Source organism: Vitis vinifera, chromosome 15 (assembly GCF_030704535.1).
Source record: "Vitis vinifera cultivar Pinot Noir 40024 chromosome 15, ASM3070453v1".
In the NCBI taxonomy this organism is placed as follows: domain Eukaryota; kingdom Viridiplantae; phylum Streptophyta; class Magnoliopsida; order Vitales; family Vitaceae; genus Vitis; species Vitis vinifera.
Window position 1 is genome coordinate 18,675,845 of NC_081819.1, and position 8,144 is coordinate 18,683,988.

The following is an 8,144-nucleotide window of genomic DNA, read 5'->3' on the forward strand; positions in this document are numbered from 1 at the left end:
GTGAAGCCGACATGAAGTGACCATCCCATGAGCTAGTAGCAATCCAAGACAAATTCTTCTTCCAGCACCAAAGGAAATGAACTGGAAATTCTCACGCTCTAAAAACCATAGCTTTCAGGCACAAATTAACTGGGGTTGGACCACACAGTGAAAAGCACTTGTGCATTCTTTGGCATATCATGGCCTAACATGTCTTTATTCATTAATGAAAAGAACAACTCCACTTTATCGAGAGTAGGGGTCTCCAACGGGCGGGCCGGGCCGGGCCGTAAATAGGAGGCCCGCGGCCCGCCCTATGAGCCAGCTGGCTAGCTGGCTGGCAGGCGGGCCGGGCCGGCGAGCTTTTTGAAATAAGCCAAAATGGCTTTCAAAAAAGCCAAGGGAAGGGAGAGGGGAGGATTCGAACCCCTCCTCTCATGTTTAAACTTCAAGGTTCTAACCAGCTGAACTACATTCTTTTTATGTTTATTAATTGAGTTAGTTATATATATATATATATATAAAAATAAAGTATATTATTTTTTAAAAAAAAATTAAAGGCTCCAACGGTCATGTGACCGTTGGAGCCTAGCTCTAGCCCATGTGACCGTTGGAGCTAAGCCTCCAACGGTCACATGACCAATTATTATTATTATTATTATTATTATTATTATTTAACCTTCCTATAAATACATTTTCTTCCTTTTCATTTTTTCATCAAATTCTCTCTATTTCTCTCTCTATTTCTCTCACATTCTACAATATTTCAAATTCTTTTATTTTTCCCTCAGATTATACAATATTGTTGGTGGTGCAAAACAAGCATTGGTGGCTCCAAGAGTTCAAATTTGCTAAGAATTTCTGCATTGGTTCTCTAATTGAGTAACATACTTCACCCCTACTACTTTATTTTTTTGTTACATTTTTTTTATATTTATTACTTTATTATTTTTGGCATAATATTTTATCAATAATTATAATATGACAAGTGCTTCTTCATCTAGTCCATGTGATGAAATATCATCAAACAAAAAATTTACTTTAAATATATAGAATTTTTTTGATAGAATAGAAATAATTTTAGAAAATAATAAAAAAGAAATAAAAGCAAAATGTAAAATTTGTAATAAATTTCTTACTGGTGGCTCAAATGCAGGCACAAGTCATTTAAAAAGACATCATGAAAATTGTAAAACTAAAAATAATGTAGATATTAGAAATTATATGCAATTAGGTAAAAATGAAAGTGGAAATTTAAAAACATTTTCTTATGATGAATCTAACTGTCGTGAAGAAATGATTGATTATATAATAAGAGTAGAACAACCTTTCAACATGATGGAAACTCATGATTTTACAAGAACAATTTAACGAGGTATTAATCCTCAATTTAAAGGTTGGTCTGGAAATACAGTTAAAAGAGATATTATGAAAAAAATTTATACACAAAAAGAAAATTTAAAATTTTATACACAAAAAGAAATTTTAAAATTTTTTTTTTGCAAATTTTGAAGGAAATATTTGTCTAACATCTGATATTTGGACATCTTTAACTCACACTGGTTTTTTTATGTATAACTGCTCACTACATTGATGATGAATGTAAATTAAATAAAAGAATAATTTCATTTAAATTAATAAATGCTCCACATAGTGGTAAAAATATAGCATCTTTAATAAATGATGAAATTATAGATTTAGACATTCGTGATAAAATATTGACAATAACATTAGATAATGCTGCTAATAATGATGCAGCAATACATAGACTAAAACGATATTGGCAAGTAAAAGAAGATCATGCTAAAATATTTCATGTGCGTTGTTGTGCACATATTTTAAATTTAATTGTAAAGGATGGATTAAAAAATGTTGATAGTACATTGGAAAAAATTAGAGGCATTGCATATAGTATTAATAGTTCTCAAGCAAAACATGAATTATTTTTTGATTGTTGCAAAATGTTAAATATGAAAAGAAAAAATATAAATTTGATATGGCCATTAGATGGAATTCCACATATAAACTTTTACAAAATATTACAAAATATAGAAAAGTAGTCGAATTATATGAAATACAATTAATTAACAATGATTGTGAAGCATATATTTATGCATTAAATAATTATGATTGGCATATTGCGGATCTTTTAAGAGATCTTTTTGAAATTTTTGATACTTCAACAAACATTTTTTGTGGTGTATATGATTACTACCAAAAAGTGCTATTTTGTAGACCTAATTATAATGGTTTTAAGCACCTTTGAGTAATAATCATATTCATTTAACCCAATTAATTCATTAAGGTCCTTAGTAATTGGTTTTAACCATTTTGTGGCAAGTTTACATGTTTTTATCAGCTTATGAATCAATTCAAGCATGCCAAATGATGGAGGAGCTACTTGGACAAGTTATGACAAAAATTTTGGAAGCTCAAATTCATGAAGAACCAAGCTTTGGAGCCTGATAGTCCTTTGCCTTAGTCGTTCAAAGTATGCAAGGAAAGAGCACTGGAGAAAGGAAAAACAGAGTGAAGAAAATAGAGGACAGCAGCTGCAGTCTTCTTGCGCACTTTTGGAGCACTTCCCGAAGTCCATTTTCTACATTATATATACCATTTCAAAGCTCAGGAAGTCAAGAATCCAATACTTTAAGCGGTGTGCGATTCGGAGTTGAAACGAAGAAGTTACAGCCACTGCAAGTCAATCACTCTAAAGTGTTGCGAAATCACCCTTTTGTTGCGAAGTGATTTCGCAGCCTTTTTGTACAGTGTTGTGGATTTCCTCCTGAAGTTACTCGATATATGCCGCAAGCTGGGAGTTGAGAACCTCAAGGTGGAAGCCAACTTCGCAGCCCTGCGAAGATAGCATGTTGTTGTGAAGTGATTTCGCAACCCTTTTGTGCATCTGCGAAATCTCGCAGACACCATTTTCACCTACGAAATGGTCCTTAATGCTTCCCGATATTTGCCACCGACACTTTTAAATATTTTTCTTCAGATATTTTTGTATAAATTTCCATTCTTCTCCTTGTAATCCACCAACCATAAGATTTCTTAGTTGGGAAGGTTGGAAAAACATCTCTATATATATTCCCTTGCATCCACTGTAAAATCATCATGTAATATAGATAGATATATCATATATAGAATCAACGAACAGAGCACTTGCTCTGTTTTTCATATATATTCTTGTTTTCTCGTTAGTTTTCTTTCTAGCCAACCAAACTTTGAGGATTTTTCCTAAGAGGATGAGAGGCTAAGCTTTTTGTCTCTTGGAGTAAGGAAAGCCGGGTAAGTTTCCAAATGCATAATTTGGAAGTTTTGTTGTTTTAGTTTTTAATGAAGAGAAAGTGTGACCCGTTAATGGTTTTTATCTTTTTAGTTAACTTAAAACACCTTAGAGTCACCTGGGCCAACACTTGGTAAGGCAAGTGATTTCCAACCATGGAAATGCACTAGTTTACCCCTTGCGAGCCTTTGGGAGGTGGTTTGAAGGTAGGATTTTCTAGAATAGCCAACACTTGGTAAGCTTTTGGACTCCAAGGAGACATCCATTAGTTATCTCTTGCGAGCTTTTGACGGGTAATCCAAGGTTAAAGATCACCTTGAATGGCAAATGCTAGGTGAGAGGCATGAACCATTGCAAGTTGTATCAGTGAGAGGGATTTAGTGTCTGAACCCATTAATGGGAAGCATCTGTACAACACCGGTTAGAGAATTAACTATATGTTAATTCTCTAATGCGAGGAAAAGAAACAAATGACCGGAACTCTCCTTTTTGTATGAGGAATCTGAGCCTAGTGATCTGAAACTCCAAGAAACACTTTTCTTTGTAAGTAAAATCAGTTACTATTTGTGGTTAGTTTAAAACCAAACCTTTTCCAACTCATCTTTATGTTTTCTTTTAAAGCTAACCTTGAAATGAAAATGCACTAATTCAGCTTTGAATTACTATCATTTGCAAAGTGAAAACCCATCCCAGTGAATGATCCTAGAGCCACTATACTATAGTAGCTTTGTCTTTGCTACCCTAGTATATGGTGTAATAGGTTATAAATTTTGTTGATTACTCCCTCAATCAAGGAGCACCAGTTGGACACGAATCAGCTGAGACACCAATTGGGCATGAATCAGTATATTATCCAACTTCAAATCGAGTTATTATACAAATAACTAATATTTTTATTGTACTTAAAAAATATTTAAGTTTTGAAATATTTAATGATACAATATTTGCAATGATAGAAAAATTTAGAAAATATTGAGGAGAAATACCTTTAATTTTTTATATTGCTTTAATTGTGGACCCTAGATTGAAATTTGAAGCTTTGGATGAATGGTTAACAATTATTTATTTTAATGACCAAATAAAAATTGAAGAAATTAAAAATGAAATAAATTCATTATTATATAATTTATATAACTATTGATTACTACTCAAAAAGTGCTATTTGATAGCCTATAATTAATCCTTTTAAACACTTTTGAGTAGTAGTTTAGGCCTTTTAACTCAATTGGCATGTTAAGGATCCTTTAAAGCAATTTTGATCACTTTGTGTAAGTTTTGGTGTTTTTGTTAGTATTTTGATCACCAAAGCAAGTCAAGACTGAGGAGAGCTATGAGGAATCTTGGGCAAAGCTTAGAAGTCATTTGCCAAGAGTGAATCCGGATTGCAAGGAGAAAAAGCAAAGAGAATCTGCCATGAAGCCTATTCTTGATGACAGTCGTAGCAGCCACTTTTGGAGCACTTTCTGAAGTTCAAATGATGCATGCTATATACCATTTCAAAGCTCAGGAAGTCAAAAATCCAATGCTTCAAACGGTGTGCAATTCGGAGTTGAAACGAGGAAGTTGCAGCCATTACATGCCAATCACTCCGAGCTGAAGGAAGCATTTTGCAAAGTGTTGCGAAATCACCCTTTTGTTGCGAAGTGATTTCGCAGCATTTTTGTACAGTAAGGTGTTTCTCCTTCTGACGATGCACGAACCATGCCGCGAGAAGGGAGCTGGGAACCTCAAGGTGGAAGCCAACTTCGCAGCCCTGTGAAGATAGCTCGGTGTTGCGAAATAATTTCGCAGCCCTCTTGGGTGTCTGCGAAATCTCACAGACACCATTTTTCTCCTGCGAAATGGTTCTTGAAGCCTCCCGAAGCTTGCTACCGACATTGGGAGATATTTTCCATTAGATTTTTGTTGTCTAAATCCCAAAATACTCCTTGTAAACCACCAATTACATGATTCCTTAGTTTTTAAGTTAGTAAAAAGACTAAATATCTTTGTAACAATTAGTTTTATATTATGTTGATATATATACCTCTCGGGAGCCTGTTCTCGGGGAGGAGTTCCTTCTGTAAACGTTTGGGTAAGCAAGTAAAGGTCTTTTTCTTTCTACTGCCTTACCTTCTCACTTTGTATTTTCATTTTATTTCTAAGTTATGAATTCTCTGAGGAGTTTTCCCCAGAGAATGAGTAACTAAACCTCTAATTCCTTGGAGCTAAGGTTGCCGGGGAAGGTTCCAAATGCAAGAATGCAAAGCTCTGTGGTTTTAGCTAAAAATGAAGAGGAAGTGAAATCCTTCAATGATTTATATGTTTTTAGTTAACTTAAAACACCTTGGAGTCACCTGGGCCAACACTTGGTAAGGCAAGTGATTTCCAACCAAGGAAATGCACTAGTTTACCCCTTGCGAGCCTCTGGTAGGTGACCTCAGGGTAGGATTTTCTAGAATAGCCAACACTTGGTAAGCTTTTGGACTCCTAGGAGGCATCCATTAGTTATCTCTTGCGAGCTTTTGACGGGTAATCCAAGGTTAAAGATCACCTTGAATGGTTAAGGCTTAGTGAGAGGCTTAAACCATTGCAAGTTGCATTAGTGAGAGAATTAAAGTGAAATCTAATTGAAGGAGTCTCTGTACATCACCGGTTAGAGAATTGACTATATGTTGAATCTCTAATGCAAGGAAATGAACCATCTGATCGGAGCTATGTCTTTTGCATGAGGAACCACCCTAGTGAACCTAAATCTCCAAGGAATGCTTTTCTTCCTAAATTATTCCAAACTTCTGTTAAGTTAGTTAGTTTAAGTCTTAACCTTTACCAATCAAAGTTTGTGTTTTATTTCTTAAGCTAACCTTGAAATGAAACAAGACCAATTCACTTGGAATTGGTATCATTGATTGCTTGTTAGTCATTCCCAGTGAACGACCCTAGAGCCACTATACTATAGTAGCTTTTTCTTTGCTACCCTAGTGTATGGTGTTATAGGTAATAAATTTTGTTGATCACTTCCTCAATCAAGGAGCACCAGCTGAACACAAATCAGCTGAGACACCAATTGGGCATGAATCAAATGGCGCCGTTGCCCGGGAATGAGTGTCAAGTTTATAGTGATACCATTGTTGAGCACTTGTGATTTTCATCACAAGTTGGTAAAGTTTCTTTCACTTTACTAATTTTCATTCTTTCTTTATTTATTCATAATCTAAGTTTATTTTTTTTATTTAGTCTAGTTTAATTTTTTTGTTGTAGCCCTGTTTTTCTTGTTGTCCTCTATTTTTATTTAAGTTGCAGGTAGATACTAGTTGTGTATGCCCAAGTGGATACGAGACATTGGAGGTAGGCTTGTTAAGTGTGATACACCTCAGAGAGGAGAATTGAAGTAATCTTGAATATCATGGAAGCTACACCTGAAGATCAGCATAGTCACCAAGGTCGTCAAGATAATCTCAATGAATTCCGATCAATGAGGGACCGTATGCATCCACCTCGTATGAGTGCACCATCATGTATAGTGCCCCCTACAGAGCAGCTAGTGATCAAACCATACCTTGTTCCACTTCTACCAACTTTCCATGGGATGGAAAGTGAGAATCCGTATGCACACATCAAGGAATTTGAAGAAGTTTGTAATACATTCCAAGAGGGAGGAGCTTCAATTGATTTGATGAGGCTTAAGTTATTTCCTTTTACTTTAAAGGATAAGGCCAAAATTTGGCTTAATTCTTTAAGGCCAAGGAGTATCCGCTCTTGGACTGATTTACAAGCTGAATTCCTCAAGAAATTTTTTCCCACTCATAGAACAAATGGCTTGAAAAGGCAAATTTCAAACTTCTCAGCTAAAGAGAATGAGAAATTCTATGAGTGTTGGGAAAGATACATGGAAGCTATAAATGCTTGTCCTCACCATGGCTTTGATACTTGGCTATTGGTGAGCTATTTTTATGATGGTATGTCCTCCTCAATGAAGCAACTCCTGGAGACAATGTGTGGAGGAGATTTCATGAGCAAAAATCCAGAGGAAGCTATGGATTTCTTGAGCTATGTAGCTGATGTTTCAAGGGGATGGGATGAACCAACTAAAGGAGAAGTGGGAAAGATGAAGTCTCAGTTGAATGCTTACAATGCAAAGGTTGGGATGTATAATTTAAAAGAAGATGATGACATGAAAGCAAAGTTGGTAGCTATGACAAGAAGATTGGAGGAGCTGGAGCTGAAAAGAATACATGAAGTGCAAGCTGTTGCTGAAGCACCAGTGCAAGTGAAGCTATGTCCCAATTGTCAATCATTTGAACATTTGGTGGAGGAATGCCCTGCAATTTCAGCTGAAAGGGAAATGTATAGAGATCAAGCAAATGTTGTTGGACAATTTAGGCCTAATAACAATGCGCCTTATGGAAATACCTACAACTCAAGTTGGAGGAATCATCCAAATTTCTCATGGAAGGCCAAAGCAACTCAATACCAACAACCGGATCCACCATCTCAACAATCTTCAAGTATTGAACAAGCAATAGCCAATCTCAGCAAGGTAATGAGATATTTTATTGAAAAGCAAGAAGCCACTAATGCTCGACTCGATCAAAAAATTGATAGAGTGGAGAGTATGTTGAATAAAAGGATGAATGGAATGCAAAATGATATGAATCAAAAGTTTGATAACATCCAATATTCAATTTCAAGGCTTACAAATTTGAATACACTGCAAGAAAAGGGAAGATTTCCTTCTCAACCTCACCAAAATCCCAAAGGTGTCCATGAAGTGGAAAGCCATGAGGGAGAATCATCACAGGTGAAAGATGTCAAGGCTTTGATCACTCTAAGGAGTGGTAAGAAAATTGAGCAGCCAACACCCAAGCCACTTGTTGAGAAAGAAGAAGAGATAAAG